Raw genomic sequence first — 21,041 nt, 5'->3', positions numbered from 1 at the left:
AGTATTTAACGCTGCGTAGTGATTTAAAGACCTAAAACCGTGATAGGGAGAGAAAGAACGAAGCTTCTTAACACTTCGAGTGTATTTTAACACACATTTGAAAGATACGAGCAAAATTTTTCATCATCCAACTGTCGCAGAACGGCAGCGTTATTAGCTGACCCGTTAACCGAAGGATATATCTTCAGTCAACGGCTGACCATCGAAGGGCCTGGCCGCTTGAGTCTGGAATCGGCAGGAGAGATAAAGTGCGTATTTCTTGTATGAAATGTGAAAACTAAAATCATTATACATCATATCACATCATCATACATCATACATCATACATCATACATCAGACATCATACATCATACATCATACATCATACATCATACATCATCATACATACTATTAAAGGTCGAAACCAAAGTTTGGATGTCGGATGTTCAGAAAGTGACGTCACCAATCGAAAATCAGCTAGCCGAATTCCTCAGTCTGGAAACAACCGCGCAGTAGAGCGGACGGATGAGAGTCGCGCTCCGCAAATTTCGAGTACCGGGTTCTCAACCTCCCGGATCCCGCGCTTCGGGTCCGCTACGCGGTGAAACTCGACTTCCAGGATCAGCGCTCCGTAGTTCCCGGTTCATGTTTTCAATAAATTATTTCAATCCGTTTTTCGCGCAACCCCAAATTCAGTAGCTGTCAGTGCGCTAATGAAATTTCTGTAACTTTATAATCTTCTCATAATCTTTTTGGTAAAATATGTCGATAAAAAATTATACTAAACCTTACACATTATTTTTGATTTGTTCTCATGCTGAAAATATTTATTAGTATTCGAGGTATAACTCGAGGTGGTTGGCGGTGGTCGTTGGAGGTGGTTAGGAGTGGTTGCGGGTAATCAAGGTGATTCCGGAGGAGGGGGACGTGGATTTGTGCTCGGTGAGTTTAACGTATTGATAATATTCGATGGCAATTGTAATTATATTTCATCTAATCTTTTTCAGCCTTGTCATCTTTACAATAAATTATTTCAATTCATTCTTTGCGCAAGCACAAATTCAGTAGCTATAAATGCGCTAGTGAAATTTATTGTACTAGTAATCAATTAATTAATTATATTAATTCTTACACAATATTTTTGATGTGTTCTTATACTGAAAATCTTTATTATTATGGCAGGTATACCCGGGGTGGTTATCGGTGGTTGTTGGAGGTGGTTAGCGGTGGTTGGAGGTGGACGAGGAGGAGGACGAGAAAGACGAGGAGAACACGGTGGACGAGGAGGACGAGGATTTGTGCTCGGTGAGTAAAACACTTTTATCATATTTGATGGCAATTGTAATTACATTTTATCTAAAATATCTCAAACTTGTCATGTTTACTTTAAATTATTTCAATTCCTTTTTCCGCGCGAGCACAAGTTCAGTGAATATGAATGCGCTAATAAAATTTATTATATAATTGATTAGTTAATTAATTACATCAATCCTTACACAATATTGTTCATGTGTTCTTATGCGGGAAATATTTATTACTATTCCAGGTATAACACGAGGTGGTTAGCGGTCGTCGTTGGAGGTGGTTTGAGGTGGTTACGGGATGGTTGCGGGTGATCGAGGATTCCAAGGTAGGCATCTTAGATTTACGAGCAAAGTCTGATTAGTACTTTGTCAATCTTGTGAGACCTATGAGATAAGTTCCTAACCAGACAAAAATATATTGAAAATTTACAGTATTTGACAACAGTGATACCTTATCACATGGACAATGGCCCACCTCATAATCAAGCTTTACAAGTCCTCATTAAGAGTAAGTTTTACAAGTTCTTGGTAACAGTACCAACAATTACTTAATAACTTCATTCGAAATTAATAATATGTTTTTGTTTTCAGTATTAAAGGCTATTAATGAGGATAGTCCAACGGTGCCCACATTATTAACGGACTACATATTGAAAGGTGGGTTGATTTCTTTCACCTTGTCTTGAATCCGTGCGAGATAAACACTTGTATATTTCACGGTCCAGTTATTATCATGAGGTTGAAGTTCGTGATGTTATTCAGGCGATGAATTTTTAGAAAAACTTGGAATACAACTTCAGGATTGTCTGAAAATAAGTAAACCGTAATAAACCAAATAGTAATCATATCAAGTTATCAGTAATAAGCAATTGCGGGTAAATTATTAGCTTACTTTTGTGAATATTTATGAATATAGTCTCTATGAATGTTCATTGTTGGTGTATAAGGTCTGGCAACGTACCTACTTTCTGTGAGACATGTTGAAGATTTTTAACATAATTATGTTTCAGTTCTGTGCCCCACCTACTGATCCACTGGTACATATCCTCCGACGTGACATCGCTCTACTACGTATATAGAAGAAAAGATTTATTAAGATGCAAATTGCTCCTCTCTTCTTGCCATTGTGCTTTCAGCCATTGTTGTGCTGTGTGTTTAAAATTTAGGACAGTATATAATATAGAATAACAGGTACAGCTACGAATATAGCGCTACAATAAATCTTATAGAAATGAGCTCTCATTGAGATTTCTCTGTATTTATAACTCGACGCGAGAAGGCAAAAATTAATGTAATGCCATCTGTAAGGTAATTTGACTCGTGTTTGCACAACGAGAACTCGTTGGGCATTTTGCGGTGAAGTTTGAAAAATTGTTGTACAAGAAATTAAATAACTATAAAAATGGATAAAAAATATTATCTCTAATTGTGAATGTAGCTAATACAGCTTTAACCGTATATTGATTATGTTACTGATCTGTTGTGACAAGATCGGAATTAGATAAGCTCTCTAAATACTCTTTTCTAGACTATTAATTTATATCATGTACATGTAAATGTATACGTCTTTAGTTTATACAATCACTGCACTAGGATTACCCTTGCCACGTTTTATGGTGCGCTTGTGTAATTTGTATATTATTAACCTTACGTTTTACTCTATTTGCGACAAGTTGTGAGTGTTTCTAATTTCTTGGCAATTATTATATATACAGAGATATATAATCTATATACTACATATATTATACTATATACAGAGAGGTATACACAGAGGTTTTAGTATATTCACATACGGATTTCTGTGTATAGGTATACTTGAACTAAAATATCCTTATCTCTAATGCGGAGTTCTTCGTAATTCGCATTTGTTCTTGTAACCCAATGTCCTACATGCGATGGCAAAAATCTAGATCCAACTTAACTGATTCCCAAAACCCTGTTGACATAAAAGCAGCTATTTGATAGAAATTATAGTTTATAGTTTACACAGCCCATTGCATGATATTTCATTATAAATACATATGTTTCAATGTATTTAGAAATAATTTATGAAATGTACAGAGGTCATTTGCAAATAATAAATGAATTCGACCGCAGTTTGATATATTCGTTGGAGCTTTAACAATAAATTTAAGCTTTGTTACTTCTCTTATTTTATTATGGATAATCAAAAACATTTTCGACTATTCGTGCTGTGGAAGCATGGGGATTAAACCAAATGTAGCAAAAGATTAGAAACAGCGTATGTAGAGTACGGGTATTTTTCTAATAATGCAAACACGTGCCGCTAGCTTAGTTTTGACACATCTAGAATACCACGCCTTGCGAATTAGCTTTCCAGACGGAGATGAATGATGAATTTTAAGGACTGCATCATCGTTGTTGAATACTCTATGCCTCATGGGAAACGAAAATCTGTAACGATAAAATTGATGCACCCGATCATCGTCGACTTTAACTTATGAAATGTCCTACCATTTTCGAACACCTCCTACCTCCCCCTGCCACCTCCGACCATCAATGGCCACTTTCGACCACCCCCTATCACCTTCTGCCAGCGCCGACCACCTCCAACCATCCTATTTACCTATATTACTGGATTAGCTATGATATGAAAAGAGAAGAATTATTCATTTCGAAATGGGATTCTATTCGACGCGCACTCGATGTATTCCATAACATTAGTATTCATAATTATTCCAACAACTTTTCATTTGCTCTTTCGATCTTGAATTTTCATAGGCATAGAATCGAAACGCTGTTTTAGCTGGTCGCAAGTGAAGTATCTGCGTTGGGTGGAGGAGCAGAATTTATTTTTCGAAAAGTATTCGGATGGAAAAAAATTCAGAGTAACTGTAATACATCACGGATGCGCTAATTTTGAACGAGATGAAATGGATGCTTCGTATATGAGACAGTATTTAACGCTGCGTAGTGATTTACAGACCTAAAACGGTGATAGGGAGAGAAAGAACGAAGCTTCTTAACACTTCGAGTGTATTTTAACACACATTTGAAAGATACGAGCAAAATTTTTCGTCATCCAACTGTCGCAGAACGGCAGCGTTATCAGCTGACCCGTTAACTGAATGATATATCTTCAGTCAACGGCTGACCATCGAAGGGCCTGGCCGCTTGAGTCTGGAATCGGCAGGACAGATAAAGTGTGTATTTCTTGTATGAAATGTAAAAACTAAAATCATTGTACATCATATCATATCATCATACATCATACATCGTACATCATACATCATACATCATACATCATACATCATACATCATACATCATCGTACCTAGTATTACAGTTCGAAACCAAAGTTTGAATTTTCGGATGTTCGGAAAGTGACGTCACCAATCTAAAATCGGCTAGTCGAGTTCCTCAGTCTGGTAACAACCGCGCAGTAGAGCGGACCGTTGAGAGTCGCGCTCCGCAAATTTCGAGTACCGGGTTCTCAACCTCTCGGATCCGCGCTTCGGGTCCGCTACGTATTTCGAGTACCGGGTTCTCAACCTCCCGGATCCCGCGCTTCGGGTCCGCTACGCGGTGAAACTCGACTTCCAGGATAAGCGCTCCGTGGTTCCTGGTTCATGTTTACAATAAATTATTTCAATTCGTTTTTCGCGCAACCCCAAATTCGGTAGCTGTCAGTCCGCTAATAAAATTTCTCGACTTCCAGGATAAGCGCTCCGTGGTTCCTGATTCATGTTTACAATAAATTATTTCAATTCGTTTTTCGCGCAACCCCAAATTCGGTACCTGTCAATCCGCTAATAAAATTTCTCGACTTCCAGGATAAGCGCTCCGTGGTTCCTGGTTCATGTTTACAATAAATTATTTCAATTCGTTTTTCGCGCGACCCCAAATTCGGTACCTGTCAGTCCGCTAATAAAATTTCTCTACTTCCAGGATAAGCGCTCCGTGGTTCCTGGTTCATGTTTACAATAAATTATTTCAATTCGTTTTTCGCGCAACCCCAAATTCGGTAGCTGTCAGTCCGCTAATAAAATTTCTCGACTTCCAGGACAAGCGCTCCGTGGTTCCTGGTTCATGTTTACAATAAATTATTTCAATTCGTTTTTCGCGCAACCCCAAATTCGGTAGCTGTCAGTCCGCTAATAAAATTTCTCGACTTCCAGGATAAGCGCTCCGTGGTTCCTGGTTCATGTTTACAATAAATTATATCAATTCGTTTTTCGCGCAACCCCAAATTCGGTACCTGTCAGTCCGCTAATAAAATTTCTCGACTTTCAGGATAAGCGCTCCGTGGTTCCTGGTTCATGTTTACAATAAATTATTTCAATTCGTTTTTCGCGCAACCCCAAATTCGGTACCTGTCAGTCCGCTAATAAAATTTCTCGACTTTCAGGATAAGCGCTCCGTGGTTCCTGGTTCATGTTTACAATAAATTATTTCAATTCGTTTTTCGCGCAACCCCAAATTCGGTAGCTGTCAGTCCGCTAATAAAATTTCTCGACTTCCAGGACAAGCGCTCCGTGGTTCCTGGTTCATGTTTGCAATAAATTATTTCAATTCGTTTTTCGCGCAACCCCAAATTCGGTAGCTGTCAGTCCGCTAATAAAATTTCTCGACTTCCAGGATAAGCGCTCCGTGGTTCCTGGTTCATGTTTACAATAAATTATTCCAATTCGTTTTTCGCGCAACCCCAAATTCGGTACCTGTCAGTCCGCTAATAAAATTTCTCGACTTTCAGGATAAGCGCTCCGTGGTTCCTGGTTCATGTTTACAATAAATTATTTCAATTCGTTTTTCGCGCAACCCCAAATTCGGTAGCTGTCAGTCCGCTAATAAAATTTCTCGACTTCCAGGACAAGCGCTCCGTGGTTCCTGGTTCATGTTTGCAATAAATTATTTCAATTCGTTTTTCGCGCAACCCCAAATTCGGTACCTGTCAGTCCGCTAATAAAATTTCTCGACTTTCAGGATAAGCGCTCCGTGGTTCCTGGTTCATGTTTACAATAAATTATTTCAATTCGTTTTTCGCGCAACCCCAAATTCGGTAGCTGTCAGTCCGCTAATAAAATTTCTCGACTTCCAGGACAAGCGCTCCGTGGTTCCTGGTTCATGTTTACAATAAATTATTTCAATTCGTTTTTCGCGCAACCCCAAATTCGGTAGCTGTCAGTCCGCTAATAAAATATCTCGACTTCCAGGACAAGCGCTCCGTGGTTCCTGGTTCATGTTTGCAATAAATTATTTCAATTCGTTTTTCGCGCAACCCCAAATTCGGTAGCTGTCAGTCCGCTAATAAAATTTCTCGACTTCCAGGATAAGCGCTCCGTGGTTCCTGGTTCATGTTTACAATAAATTATTTCAATTCGTTTTTCGCGCAACCCCAAATTCGGTACCTGTCAGTCCGCTAATAAAATTTCTCGACTTTCAGGATTAGCGCTCCGTGGTTCCTGGTTCATGTTTACAATAAATTATTTCAATTCGTTTTTCGCGCAACCCCAAATTCGGTACCTGTCAGTCCGCTAATAAAATTTCTCGACTTTCAGGATAAGCGCTCCGTGGTTCCTGGTTCATGTTTACAATAAATTATTTCAATTCGTTTTTCGCGCAACCCCAAATTCGGTACCTGTCAGTCCGCTAATAAAATTTCTCGACTTCCAGGACAAGCGCTCCGTGGTTCCTGGTTCATGTTTGCAATAAATTATTTCAATTCGTTTTTCGCGCACGCCCAAATTCAGTAGCTGTCGGTGCGCTAATAAAATTTCTATAACTTTACAATCTTCTCATAATCTTTTTGGTAAAATACGTCGATAAAAAAATTATATCAAACCTTACACATTATTTTTGATTTGTTCTCACGCTGAAAATATTTATTAGTATTCGAGGTATAACCTGAGGTGGTTGAAGGTGGTCGGAGGTGGACGAGGAGGAGGACGAGGAGGACGAGGATTTGTGCTGGGTGAGTAAAACACTTTTATAATATTTGATGGCAATTGTAATTATATTTCGTCTGAAATATTACAAACTTGTCACGTTTACAATAAATTATTTCAATTCATTTTTCGTGCAAGCACATATTCAGTAGCTATGAATAATCTTATACAATTTATTATATTATTAATTAATTAATCAATATTCTTATAATATCTGGTGGCAATTGTCATTATATTTCATCTGAAATATTACAAACTTGTCACGTTTACAATAAATTATTTCAATTCATTTCTCGTGCAAGCACATATTCAGTAGCTATGAATAATCTTGTACAATTTATTATATTATTAATTAATTGATTAATTACATTAATCCTCTCACAATATTTTTGATGTGTTCCTATACTAAAAATATTCATTACTATTCCAGGTATCACCCGAGGTGGTCGGAGGTGGACGAGGAGGAGGACGAGCTGGACGAGGAGGAGGACCAGGTGGACGAGGAGGAGGACCAGGTGGACGAGGAGGAGGCGGGGTGGGTCGTGGGAGAGGACCTCTCCTCTCCTCAGAGGAGGGGAGGGGGAGGGGCAGGGAAGGGGAAGAGGTGGGCGGGGCGGGTGAAGGGATGGGAAGGGGCGGGGAGGGGAGGGGAGGAAGGGAGGGAGGGAGGGAGGGCGGGCGGGCGGGAGGGAGGGAGGGAGGGAGGGAGGGAGGGAGGGAGGGAGAGGGAGGGAGGGAGGGAGGGAGGGAGGGAGGGAGGGAGGGAGGGAGGGAGGGCGGGTGGGCGGGTGGAAGGGAGAGAGTGGAGGACGGATGTCGATGCAAGCCCGTTAGAGTTAATAGAGCAGTATACCCCCCCTCCGCCCCGTGCCCAACCTCCCGCTCTCCCGCCCTCCCTTCCTCCCTCCCTCCCGCCCGCCTTCCCTTCCTCCCTCCCTCCCCACCCCTCCCCTCCCCGCCCCTTCCCGTCCCTTCCCGTCCCCCGCCCCGCCCACCTCTTCCCCTTCCCTGCCCCTCCCCCTCCCCTCCTCTGAGGAGAGGAGAGGTCCTCTCCCACGACCCACCCCGCCTCCTCCTCGTCCACCTGGTCCTCCTCCTCGTCCAGCTCGTCCTCCTCCTCGTCCACCTCCGACCACCTCGGGTGAAACCTGGAATAGTAATGAATATTTTTAGTATAGGAACACATCAAAAATATTGTGAGAGGATTAATGTAATTAATCAATTAATTAATAATATAATAAATTGTACAAGATTATTCATAGCTACTGAATATGTGCTTGCACGAGAAATGAATTGAAATAATTTATTGTAAACGTGACAAGTTTGTAATATTTCAGATGAAATATAATGACAATTGCCACCAGATATTATAAGAATATTGATTAATTAATTAATAATATAATAAATTGTATAAGATTATTCATAGCTACTGAATATGTGCTTGCACGAAAAATGAATTGAAATAATTTATTGTAAACGTGACAAGTTTGTAATATTTCAGACGAAATATAATTACAATTGCCATCAAATATTATAAAAGTGTTTTACTCACCCAGCACAAATCCTCGTCCTCCTCGTCCTCCTCCTCGTCCACCTCCGACCACCTTCAACCACCTCAGGTTATACCTCGAATACTAATAAATATTTTCAGCGTGAGAACAAATCAAAAATAATGTGTAAGGTTTGATATAATTTTTTTATCGACGTATTTTACCAAAAAGATTATGAGAAGATTGTAAAGTTATAGAAATTTTATTAGCGCACCGACAGCTACTGAATTTAGGCGTGCGCGAAAAACGAATTGAAATAATTTATTGCAAACATGAACCAGGAACCACGGAGCGCTTGTCCTGGAAGTCGAGAAATTTTATTAGCGGACTGACAGCTACCGAATTTGGGGTTGCGCGAAAAACGAATTGAAATAATTTATTGTAAACATGAACCAGGAACCACGGAGCGCTTATCCTGAAAGTCGAGAAATTTTATTAGCGGACTGACAGGTACCGAATTTGGGGTTGCGCGAAAAACGAATTGAAATAATTTATTGCAAACATGAACCAGGAACCACGGAGCGCTTGTCCTGGAAGTCGAGAAATTTTATTAGCGGACTGACAGGTACCGAATTTGGGGTTGCGCGAAAAACGAATTGAAATAATTTATTGTAAACATGAACCAGGAACCACGGAGCGCTTATCCTGAAAGTCGAGAAATTTTATTAGCGGACTGACAGGTACCGAATTTGGGGTTGCGCGAAAAACGAATTGAAATAATTTATTGTAAACATGAACCAGGAACCACGGAGCGCTTATCCTGGAAGTCGAGAAATTTTATTAGCGGACTGACAGCTACCGAATTTGGGGTTGCGCGAAAAACGAATTGAAATAATTTATTGCAAACATGAACCAGGAACCACGGAGCGCTTGTCCTGGAAGTCGAGAAATTTTATTAGCGGACTGACAGCTACCGAATTTGGGGTTGCGCGAAAAACGAATTGAAATAATTTATTGTAAACATGAACCAGGAACCACGGAGCGCTTGTCCTGGAAGTCGAGAAATTTTATTAGCGGACTGACAGCTACCGAATTTGGGGTTGCGCGAAAAACGAATTGAAATAATTTATTGTAAACATGAACCAGGAACCACGGAGCGCTTGTCCTGGAAGTCGAGAAATTTTATTAGCGGACTGACAGCTACCGAATTTGGGGTTGCGCGAAAAACGAATTGAAATAATTTATTGTAAACATGAACCAGGAACCACGGAGCGCTTATCCTGAAAGTCGAGAAATTTTATTAGCGGACTGACAGGTACCGAATTTGGGGTTGCGCGAAAAACGAATTGAAATAATTTATTGTAAACATGAACCAGGAACCACGGAGCGCTTATCCTGGAAGTCGAGAAATTTTATTAGCGGACTGACAGCTACCGAATTTGGGGTTGCGCGAAAAACGAATTGAAATAATTTATTGCAAACATGAACCAGGAACCACGGAGCGCTTGTCCTGGAAGTCGAGAAATTTTATTAGCGGACTGACAGCTACCGAATTTGGGGTTGCGCGAAAAACGAATTGAAATAATTTATTGTAAACATGAACCAGGAACCACGGAGCGCTTGTCCTGGAAGTCGAGAAATTTTATTAGCGGACTGACAGCTACCGAATTTGGGGTTGCGCGAAAAACGAATTGAAATAATTTATTGTAAACATGAACCAGGAACCACGGAGCGCTTGTCCTGGAAGTCGAGAAATTTTATTAGCGGACTGACAGCTACCGAATTTGGGGTTGCGCGAAAAACGAATTGAAATAATTTATTGTAAACATGAACCAGGAACCACGGAGCGCTTATCCTGAAAGTCGAGAAATTTCATTAGCGGACTGACAGGTACCGAATTTGGGGTTGCGCGAAAAACGAATTGAAATAATTTATTGTAAACATGAACCAGGAACCACGGAGCGCTTATCCTGAAAGTCGAGAAATTTTATTAGCGGACTGACAGGTACCGAATTTGGGGTTGCGCGAAAAACGAATTGAAATAATTTATTGTAAACATGAACCAGGAACCACGGAGCGCTTGTCCTGGAAGTCGAGAAATTTTATTAGCGGACTGACAGCTACCGAATTTGGGGTTGCGCGAAAAACGAATTGAAATAATTTATTGTAAACATGAACCAGGAACCACGGAGCGCTTGTCCTGGAAGTCGAGAAATTTTATTAGCGGACTGACAGCTACCGAATTTGGGGTTGCGCGAAAAACGAATTGAAATAATTTATTGTAAACATGAACCAGGAACCACGGAGCGCTTGTCCTGGAAGTCGAGAAATTTTATTAGCGGACTGACAGCTACCGAATTTGGGGTTGCGCGAAAAACGAATTGAAATAATTTATTGTAAACATGAACCAGGAACCACGGAGCGCTTATCCTGAAAGTCGAGAAATTTCATTAGCGGACTGACAGGTACCGAATTTGGGGTTGCGCGAAAAACGAATTGAAATAATTTATTGTAAACATGAACCAGGAACCACGGAGCGCTTATCCTGAAAGTCGAGAAATTTTATTAGCGGACTGACAGGTACCGAATTTGGGGTTGCGCGAAAAACGAATTGAAATAATTTATTGTAAACATGAACCAGGAACCACGGAGCGCTTGTCCTGGAAGTCGAGAAATTTTATTAGCGGACTGACAGCTACCGAATTTGGGGTTGCGCGAAAAACGAATTGAAATAATTTATTGTAAACATGAACCAGGAACCACGGAGCGCTTGTCCTGGAAGTCGAGAAATTTTATTAGCGGACTGACAGCTACCGAATTTGGGGTTGCGCGAAAAACGAATTGAAATAATTTATTGTAAACATGAACCAGGAACCACGGAGCGCTTATCCTGAAAGTCGAGAAATTTTATTAGCGGACTGACAGGTACCGAATTTGGGGTTGCGCGAAAAACGAATTGATATAATTTATTGTAAACATGAACCAGGAACCACGGAGCGCTTATCCTGAAAGTCGAGAAATTTCATTAGCGGACTGACAGGTACCGAATTTGGGGTTGCGCGAAAAACGAATTGAAATAATTTATTGTAAACATGAACCAGGAACCACGGAGCGCTTATCCTGAAAGTCGAGAAATTTCATTAGCGGACTGACAGGTACCGAATTTGGGGTTGCGCGAAAAACGAATTGAAATAATTTATTGTAAACATGAACCAGGAACCACGGAGCGCTTGTCCTGGAAGTCGAGAAATTTTATTAGCGGACTGACAGCTACCGAATTTGGGGTTGCGCGAAAAACGAATTGAAATAATTTATTGTAAACATGAACCAGGAACCACGGAGCGCTTATCCTGGAAGTCGAGAAATTTTATTAGCGGATTGACAGGTACCGAATTTGGGGTTGCGCGAAAAACGAATTGAAATAATTTATTGTAAACATGAATCAGGAACCACGGAGCGCTTATCCTGGAAGTCGAGAAATTTTATTAGCGGACTGACAGCTACCGAATTTGGGGTTGCGCGAAAAACGAATTGAAATAATTTATTGTAAACATGAACCAGGAACCACGGAGCGCTTATCCTGGAAGTCGAGTTTCACCGCGTAGCGGACCCGAAGCGCGGGATCCGGGAGGTTGAGAACCCGGTACTCGAAATACGTAGCGGACCCGAAGCGCGGATCCGAGAGGTTGAGAACCCGGTACTCGAAATTTGCGGAGCGCGACTCTCAACGGTCCGCTCTACTGCGCGGTTGTTACCAGACTGAGGAACTCGACTAGCCGATTTTAGATTGGTGACGTCACTTTCCGAACATCCGAAAATTCAAACTTTGGTTTCGAACTGTAATACTAGGTACGATGATGTATGATGTATGATGTATGATGTATGATGTATGATGTATGATGTACGATGTATGATGTATGATGATATGATATGATGTACAATGATTTTAGTTTTTACATTTCATACAAGAAATACACACTTTATCTGTCCTGCCGATTCCAGACTCAAGCGGCCAGGCCCTTCGATGGTCAGCCGTTGACTGAAGATATATCATTCAGTTAACGGGTCAGCTGATAACGCTGCCGTTCTGCGACAGTTGGATGATGAAAAATTTTGCTCGTATCTTTCAAATGTGTGTTAAAATACACTCGAAGTGTTAAGAAGCTTCGTTCTTTCTCTCCCTATCACCGTTTTCGGTCTGTAAATCACTACGCAGCGTTAAATACTGTCTCATATACGAAGCATCCATTTCATCTCGTTCAAAATTAGCGCATCCGTGATGTATTACAGTTACTCTGAATTTTTTTCCATCCGAATACTTTTCGAAAAATAAATTCTGCTCCTCCACCCAACGCAGATACTTCACTTGCGACCAGCTAAAACAGCGTTTCGATTCTATGCCTATGAAAATTCAAGATCGAAAGAGCAAATGAAAAGTTGTTGGAATAATTATGAATACTAATGTTATGGAATACATCGAGTGCGCGTCGAATAGAATCCCATTTCGAAATGAATAATTCTTCTCTTTTCATATCATAGCTAATCCAGTAATATAGGTAAATAGGATGGTTGGAGGTGGTCGGCGCTGGCAGAAGGTGATAGGGGGTGGTCGAAAGTGGCCATTGATGGTCGGAGGTGGCAGGGGGAGGTAGGAGGTGTTCGAAAATGGTAGGACATTTCATAAGTTAAAGTCGACGATGATCGGGTGCATCAATTTTATCGTTACAGATTTTCGTTTCCCATGAGGCATAGAGTATTCAACAACGATGATGCAGTCCTTAAAATTCATCATTCATCTCCGTCTGGAAAGCTAATTCGCAAGGCGTGGTATTCTAGATGTGTCAAAACTAAGCTAGCGGCACGTGTTTGCATTATTAGAAAAATACCCGTACTCTACATACGCTGTTTCTAATCTTTTGCTACATTTGGTTTAATCCCCATGCTTCCACAGCACGAATAGTCGAAAATGTTTTTGATTATCCATAATAAAATAAGAGAAGTAACAAAGCTTAAATTTATTGTTAAAGCTCCAACGAATATATCAAACTGCGGTCGAATTCATTTATTATTTGCAAATGACCTCTGTACATTTCATAAATTATTTCTAAATACATTGAAACATATGTATTTATAATGAAATATCATGCAATGGGCTGTGTAAACTATAAACTATAATTTCTATCAAATAGCTGCTTTTATGTCAACAGGGTTTTGGGAATCAGTTAAGTTGGATCTAGATTTTTGCCATCGCATGTAGGACATTGGGTTACAAGAACAAATGCGAATTACGAAGAACTCCGCATTAGAGATAAGGATATTTTAGTTCAAGTATACCTATACACAGAAATCCGTATGTGAATATACTAAAACCTCTGTGTATACCTCTCTGTATATAGTATAATATATGTAGTATATAGATTATATATCTCTGTATATATAATAATTGCCAAGAAATTAGAAACACTCACAACTTGTCGCAAATAGAGTAAAACGTAAGGTTAATAATATACAAATTACACAAGCGCACCATAAAACGTGGCAAGGGTAATCCTAGTGCAGTGATTGTATAAACTAAAGACGTATACATTTACATGTACATGATATAAATTAATAGTCTAGAAAAGAGTATTTAGAGAGCTTATCTAATTCCGATCTTGTCACAACAGATCAGTAACATAATCAATATACGGTTAAAGCTGTATTAGCTACATTCACAATTAGAGATAATATTTTTTATCCATTTTTATAGTTATTTAATTTCTTGTACAACAATTTTTCAAACTTCACCGCAAAATGCCCAACGAGTTCTCGTTGTGCAAACACGAGTCAAATTACCTTACAGATGGCATTACATTAATTTTTGCCTTCTCGCGTCGAGTTATAAATACAGAGAAATCTCAATGAGAGCTCATTTCTATAAGATTTATTGTAGCGCTATATTCGTAGCTGTACCTGTTATTCTATATTATATACTGTCCTAAATTTTAAACACACAGCACAACAATGGCTGAAAGCACAATGGCAAGAAGAGAGGAGCAATTTGCATCTTAATAAATCTTTTCTTCTATATACGTAGTAGAGCGATGTCACGTCGGAGGATATGTACCAGTGGATCAGTAGGTGGGGCACAGAACTGAAACATAATTATGTTAAAAATCTTCAACATGTCTCACAGAAAGTAGGTACGTTGCCAGACCTTATACACCAACAATGAACATTCATAGAGACTATATTCATAAATATTCACAAAAGTAAGCTAATAATTTACCCGCAATTGCTTATTACTGATAACTTGATATGATTACTATTTGGTTTATTACGGTTTACTTATTTTCAGACAATCCTGAAGTTGTATTCCAAGTTTTTCTAAAAATTCATCGCCTGAATAACATCACGAACTTCAACCTCATGATAATAACTGGACCGTGAAATATACAAGTGTTTATCTCGCACGGATTCAAGACAAGGTGAAAGAAATCAACCCACCTTTCAATATGTAGTCCGTTAATAATGTGGGCACCGTTGGACTATCCTCATTAATAGCCTTTAATACTGAAAACAAAAACATATTATTAATTTCGAATGAAGTTATTAAGTAATTGTTGGTACTGTTACCAAGAACTTGTAAAACTTACTCTTAATGAGGACTTGTAAAGCTTGATTATGAGGTGGGCCATTGTCCATGTGATAAGGTATCACTGTTGTCAAATACTGTAAATTTTCAATATATTTTTGTCTGGTTAGGAACTTATCTCATAGGTCTCACAAGATTGACAAAGTACTAATCAGACTTTGCTCGTAAATCTAAGATGCCTACCTTGGAATCCTCGATCACCCGCAACCATCCCGTAACCACCTCAAACCACCTCCAACGACGACCGCTAACCACCTCGTGTTATACCTGGAATAGTAATAAATATTTCCCGCATAAGAACACATGAACAATATTGTGTAAGGATTGATGTAATTAATTAACTAATCAATTATATAATAAATTTTATTAGCGCATTCATATTCACTGAACTTGTGCTCGCGCGAAAAATGAATTGAAATAATTTAAAGTAAACATGACAAGTTTGAGATATTTTAGATAAAATGTAATTACAATTGCCATCAAATATGATAAAAGTGTTTTACTCACCGAGCACAAATCCTCGTCCTCCTCGTCCACCGTGTTCTCCTCGTCTTTCTCGTCCTCCTCCTCGTCCACCTCCAACCACCGCTAACCACCTCCAACAACCACCGATAACCACCCCGGGTATACCTGCCATAATAATAAAGATTTTCAGTATAAGAACACATCAAAAATATTGTGTAAGAATTAATATAATTAATTAATTGATTACTAGTACAATAAATTTCACTAGCGCATTTATAGCTACTGAATTTGTGCTTGCGCAAAGAATGAATTGAAATAATTTATTGTAAAGATGACAAGGCTGAAAAAGATTAGATGAAATATAATTACAATTGCCATCGAATATTATCAATACGTTAAACTCACCGAGCACAAATCCACGTCCCCCTCCTCCGGAATCACCTTGATTACCCGCAACCACTCCTAACCACCTCCAACGACCACCGCCAACCACCTCGAGTTATACCTCGAATACTAATAAATATTTTCAGCATGAGAACAAATCAAAAATAATGTGTAAGGTTTAGTATAATTTTTTATCGACATATTTTACCAAAAAGATTATGAGAAGATTATAAAGTTACAGAAATTTCATTAGCGCACTGACAGCTACTGAATTTGGGGTTGCGCGAAAAACGAATTGAAATAATTTATTGAAAACATGAACCGGGAACTACGGAGCGCTTATCCTGGAAGTCGAGAAATTTTATTAGCGCAGTGACAGCTACTGAATTTTGGGTTGCGCGAAAAACGAATTGAAATAATTTATTGTAAACGTGAACCAGGAACCACGGAGCGCTTATCCTGGAAGTCGAGAAATTTTATTAGCGGACTGACAGCTACTGAATTTGGGGTTGCGCGAAAAACGAATTGAAATAATTTATTGTAAACGTGAACCAGGAACCACGGAGCGCTTATCCTGGAAGTCGAGAAATTTTATTAGCGGACTGACAGCTACTGAATTTCGGCTTGCGCGAAAAACGAATTGAAATAATTTATTGTAAACGTGAACCAGGAACCACGGAGCGCTTATCCTGGAAGTCGAGTTTCACCGCGTAGCGGACACGAAGCGCGGGATCCGGGAGGTTGAGAACCCGGTACTCGAAATTTGCGGAGCGCGACTCTTAACCGTCCGCTTTACTGCGCGGTTGTTACCGGACTGAGGAACTCGGCTAGCCGATTTTAGATTGGTGACGTCACTTTCCGAACATCCGAAAATTCAAACTTTGGTTTCGAACTGTCATACTAGGTATGATGATGTATGATGTATGATGTATGATGTGTGATGATATGATATAATGTATGATGTATGATGTATGATGTACGATGATATGATATGATGTATAATGATTTCAGTTTTCACATTTCATACAAGAAATACGCACTTTATCTCTCCTGCTGATTCCAGACTCAAGCGGCCAGGCCCTTCGATGGTCAGCCGTTGACTGAAGATATATCCTTCAGTTAACGGGTCAGCTAATAACGCTGCCGTTTTGCGACAGTAGAATGATAAAAATTTTTGCTTGTATATTTCAAATATGTGTTAAAATACTCTTGAAGTTTTAAGAAGCTTCAAGAAGAAACAAAAGAAATCGCCGACATTCACCCTTTTAGGTTCTTCAAATCAGGAAACTGCGTTAAATACTGTTTTATGTACGGAGCATTCATTTCACATCGATCAAAATTAGCGCATCCGTGATGTATTATGGTTACTCTGAATTTTTTTTCCATCCAAACACTTTTCGAAAAACAATTCTGTTTCTCTACCCAACGTAGATACTTCACTTGCGACTAGCTAAAACAGCCTTTGGATTCTACGCCTGCGAAAATTCAAGATCGACAGAGCAAATGTTGTTGGAATAATTATGAATATTAATGTTATGGAATACATCGAGCGCGTGTCGAATAGAATCCCATTTCGAAATGAATAATTCTTCTATTTTCATATTATAGACGTATTATTGTAGATAATCTAGTTTGTCTCCTGGAAAATTATAAAATTTATAGTATGCATCACGTATCAATCATAAATGGATCATATATATTAATGTCGTACATGGACCGCACATACATGTATACTTTTTGGTCTCTGCATCATTATTACATATGATCTATTATTATTTATGATCTTTGTGTACATTCTTCTCTCGGGTACCTATACTCTAATTAAATCACTGTTCTGCTACGAATATTCTCAGTATTAATTTCTTGTATCTTCGACAAGTCTTGGGCTTAGCATTGCGAAGACTGTGTTACTCGGAAGGTGAATGCGGCCAGCATCATGTCGGAATCGTTAACTCTCTGATGTTCTGCAATAAGTTCTCAACTCTACCGTTGGAACATCTCAGAGAGCGCAAGCGCACGACGATTTTCGGTTGTCACACCAAAGCCTATCAGGGCAACTGTCTTTATATTCTTCAGCCAACGTTGGCGTATAAGTGCGGAAAACGTATAAACGAGAAACATATAAATGAAGTATTTTTACATGGTTTAAAGGCATAAATGGCCAGGACCAAGAACATATTACATATAAACGAGAAAGATGTACAAGTGCGAAACGTAGAACTGAGGTCTTACTGTATTAGATATTCTTCGTTTTTCGTATATCACTCTCGATCCATTGTTCGCAGCAAGAGTATGCGCAACGGATTTCTTTTGCAAAATGACGGCGATATGGCGGTGGAATGAATTAATTTCAGCATTTTTTCGATGTGCAAAAGTTAAATTGAAAAAATTCGAAGGGGTTTACTTTCCCTGTTTTCGAGCTAAAAATTTTTCGTCTCAGAATCGATTCAGACGACCCTGTCTAGACTAATTCGACACCAATGATTGAAAAAAAAAGCATGTGGATCATCATGGGACTATCAGCTGAGGAAATACAATAGAAACACGGTGTAAATTCATTCATCGTTTATTTTAATACAGTTTACATAAAATAGAGACAGTACAATATCATACATCACATATCCTATTCTGCGGAGGTGTGTTGCAACTGTACGTAGGTCGAAACTCAAGCTACATTTCGATACTATATTAATAACCATCTGATATAGTATATTTCAAATTCTGTTTAAGACTATGTATACTGTACACTAATTTCCACATATAGTAATTATATTCCTTAAGTAATGTTGATTGAAATTTTTGCGGTCTCCTTTGTCTTTCAATTTAATTCAGTTTGTCAAATTGTTAAATTACTAAGGGGTTAGGCCACTGTGGAAATTTCAAACATTCGATTTATTAAAAATTTTCTCAAAAGATGCCTTAATATCTTACAAATGACATACTCAAATGATTAAGGTGGGTGGAATGTCAATACTGTAAACCATGTGAATATTGACGTAATAAACGTGACACTGAAGAATACGCTAAATGGGCAGAAAGTCGTGCAAGTGAATGTAATGCAAATTACGAAGGATCGGCTGGAAAGATGGAGGTTAATGCAGTTATTGAAATGTTTCAGCGCTCTCAACCTTTGCATGACGTGAAATACGCATATTACGTAGGTGATGGTGACTCGAAAACATTCAAAGGAATCGTAGATGCTAAGCCATATGAAAACCTTACAGTGTTCAAGAAAGAATGCGTTGACCATGTGCAAAAAAGGATGTGCACCCGATTGCGATAACAAAACAGAAAAAAGTAAAAGGCCGTGGCGGAAAAGGAAAGTTAATCGGAAAGTTAATGGACAGTTTGACAGTTTATTCATTACGGATTAGCAATCCCAAGAAATACTGATTAAGTGCAAAAAATGAGAAATGATATATGGGCCACACTATACCGTAAATTATCGACTGATGAAAATCCGCAACATGATAAGTGCTCAGTAGGAGAAGATTCATGATGAAATTGACAAAAAACAAAGGCTACGAATATTTTTGACAGCTGTAAACACGAGCCAGCTCTCAGTAAAGATGTCTTCGAGGCCATAAAACCTGTTTATGAAGAACTTAGCAGTGACAATCTTCTCGTTCGATATATCGGTGATTTTACTCTCAGAACAGTAATGAAAGTTTCAATTCGACGGTGTGGGCTTTAGCGCACAAATCAGTTTCCAGCGGAAAAATTGTGCTGGATATTTCGACAAATATTTCCATTTGTGTGTACAATGACGGTCTTTCATGAATTACGCACATAATGGATGCTATGGACATGAAAATCGGGCCTAACAGCTATAATGATTGCCTGAAGGTGGACGAGCAACGCATCAAAAAAGCGTACAGAAAAGAAGAGCTCGCGCAGAATTTTGAGCTGTTATTTCAAAAACACGGCGTTTGTGCGAAAATCGATATATCAAAAAAATCCTGCGTACCTCTGTAGTTATTCGCATGTATAACCGAAAAAAGTTTTTCATTTACCGTGAATTAAAAATTGCAGGTGCAGTTGGTCCGGCCACGCGTCTTTGAACAAAAAGGCTTCGTCGACGAAAAGCTGTGCAGTCGCCATTTCCTTTTACATTACTTTGAAAAAAATAATAATCCAGTTTATGATACGTACAATAAAGCACTTTTTCAGAATTGTGATTTATTTCATTGTCCCGATGAAAAAAATACTCAAAATATGCATACTTTTTCCGCCGCTACAGTGGCCTTACCTCTTATTGTGGCATACAGTGGCATATTGAATAAACTACGACTTCGAGGTATGAATTTGTAATTTTTCTTCCCCACCTTTTTGAGAACCCGATGAAAATTTTATGTGTTTCGGCCATAACTTTTGATCCGTTGTTTATAGGGTAAACCTTGCTTTTTATGCGATTTTTGAAGACAAATTGAACTCTCAGAAATGTAAAATAGACATGTAGAATAGCAAAGGACCAACAGCTGAAGACATACTAAAAAATTTCCTACTATTTCGGCCGCAACTTTTGATTCGTTGTTCGCAGCGTATTCGGACTGTGGTCAATCAATTTCTCTCGCAAAACTACGGGGTTAGCCTTACTTCTTTTTTTTTTAGCAAAAAATCTTTCGTCGCAGATTCAAGTTGTGTGATCCTTTCTTGATTAATTACCACCCTCTTCTTTCAGTATGACATGAACCCATTATCCCTCTACCCAACCCAACATTGGAAATCCCAGAAATCGAATCTTCGTTTTTGAGGTTTTGTTCAACTTTTAGGTATTTGGCTCCACTCTGCGCTGTCACTATTTTTACTGTACAAACGAGAGAGAAAATGGATAGTAAGATTGGCGTCGGTAACCTTCACCGATAGTTGAAATGACATG

At 39.1% G+C, this 21,041-nt stretch overlaps 3 long non-coding RNA genes across 3 annotated transcripts; 2 read left to right on the top strand and 1 right to left on the bottom strand.

Moving 5' to 3' along the window:
• Positions 1 to 449: 449 nt before the first annotated feature.
• Positions 450 to 7,217, top strand: LOC138190541 (uncharacterized). Its single transcript, XR_011176567.1, has 3 exons — positions 450 to 581; positions 815 to 922; positions 7,142 to 7,217. It is a non-coding gene; the product is annotated as an uncharacterized lncRNA (long non-coding RNA).
• LOC124218451 (uncharacterized) lies at positions 1,168 to 3,328 on the top strand. The gene is made up of 5 exons (XR_011176566.1): positions 1,168 to 1,285; positions 1,527 to 1,610; positions 1,717 to 1,792; positions 1,876 to 1,941; positions 2,295 to 3,328. It is a non-coding gene; the product is annotated as an uncharacterized lncRNA (long non-coding RNA).
• A 6,561-nt stretch (positions 7,218 to 13,778) lies between the features above and the next one.
• On the bottom strand, positions 13,779 to 15,938 carry LOC124210815 (uncharacterized). Its single transcript, XR_006881309.2, has 5 exons — positions 15,821 to 15,938; positions 15,497 to 15,580; positions 15,315 to 15,390; positions 15,166 to 15,231; positions 13,779 to 14,812 (listed from the first exon to the last, which is right to left on the bottom strand). It is a non-coding gene; the product is annotated as an uncharacterized lncRNA (long non-coding RNA).
• Between the last annotated feature and the right edge of the window lie 5,103 nt (positions 15,939 to 21,041).

Source organism: Neodiprion pinetum, chromosome 1 (assembly GCF_021155775.2).
Source record: "Neodiprion pinetum isolate iyNeoPine1 chromosome 1, iyNeoPine1.2, whole genome shotgun sequence".
In the NCBI taxonomy this organism is placed as follows: Eukaryota; Metazoa; Arthropoda; class Insecta; order Hymenoptera; family Diprionidae; genus Neodiprion; species Neodiprion pinetum.
Note: the sequence above shows the minus strand (reverse complement) of the source record. Positions and strands in the feature narration are given on the sequence as shown.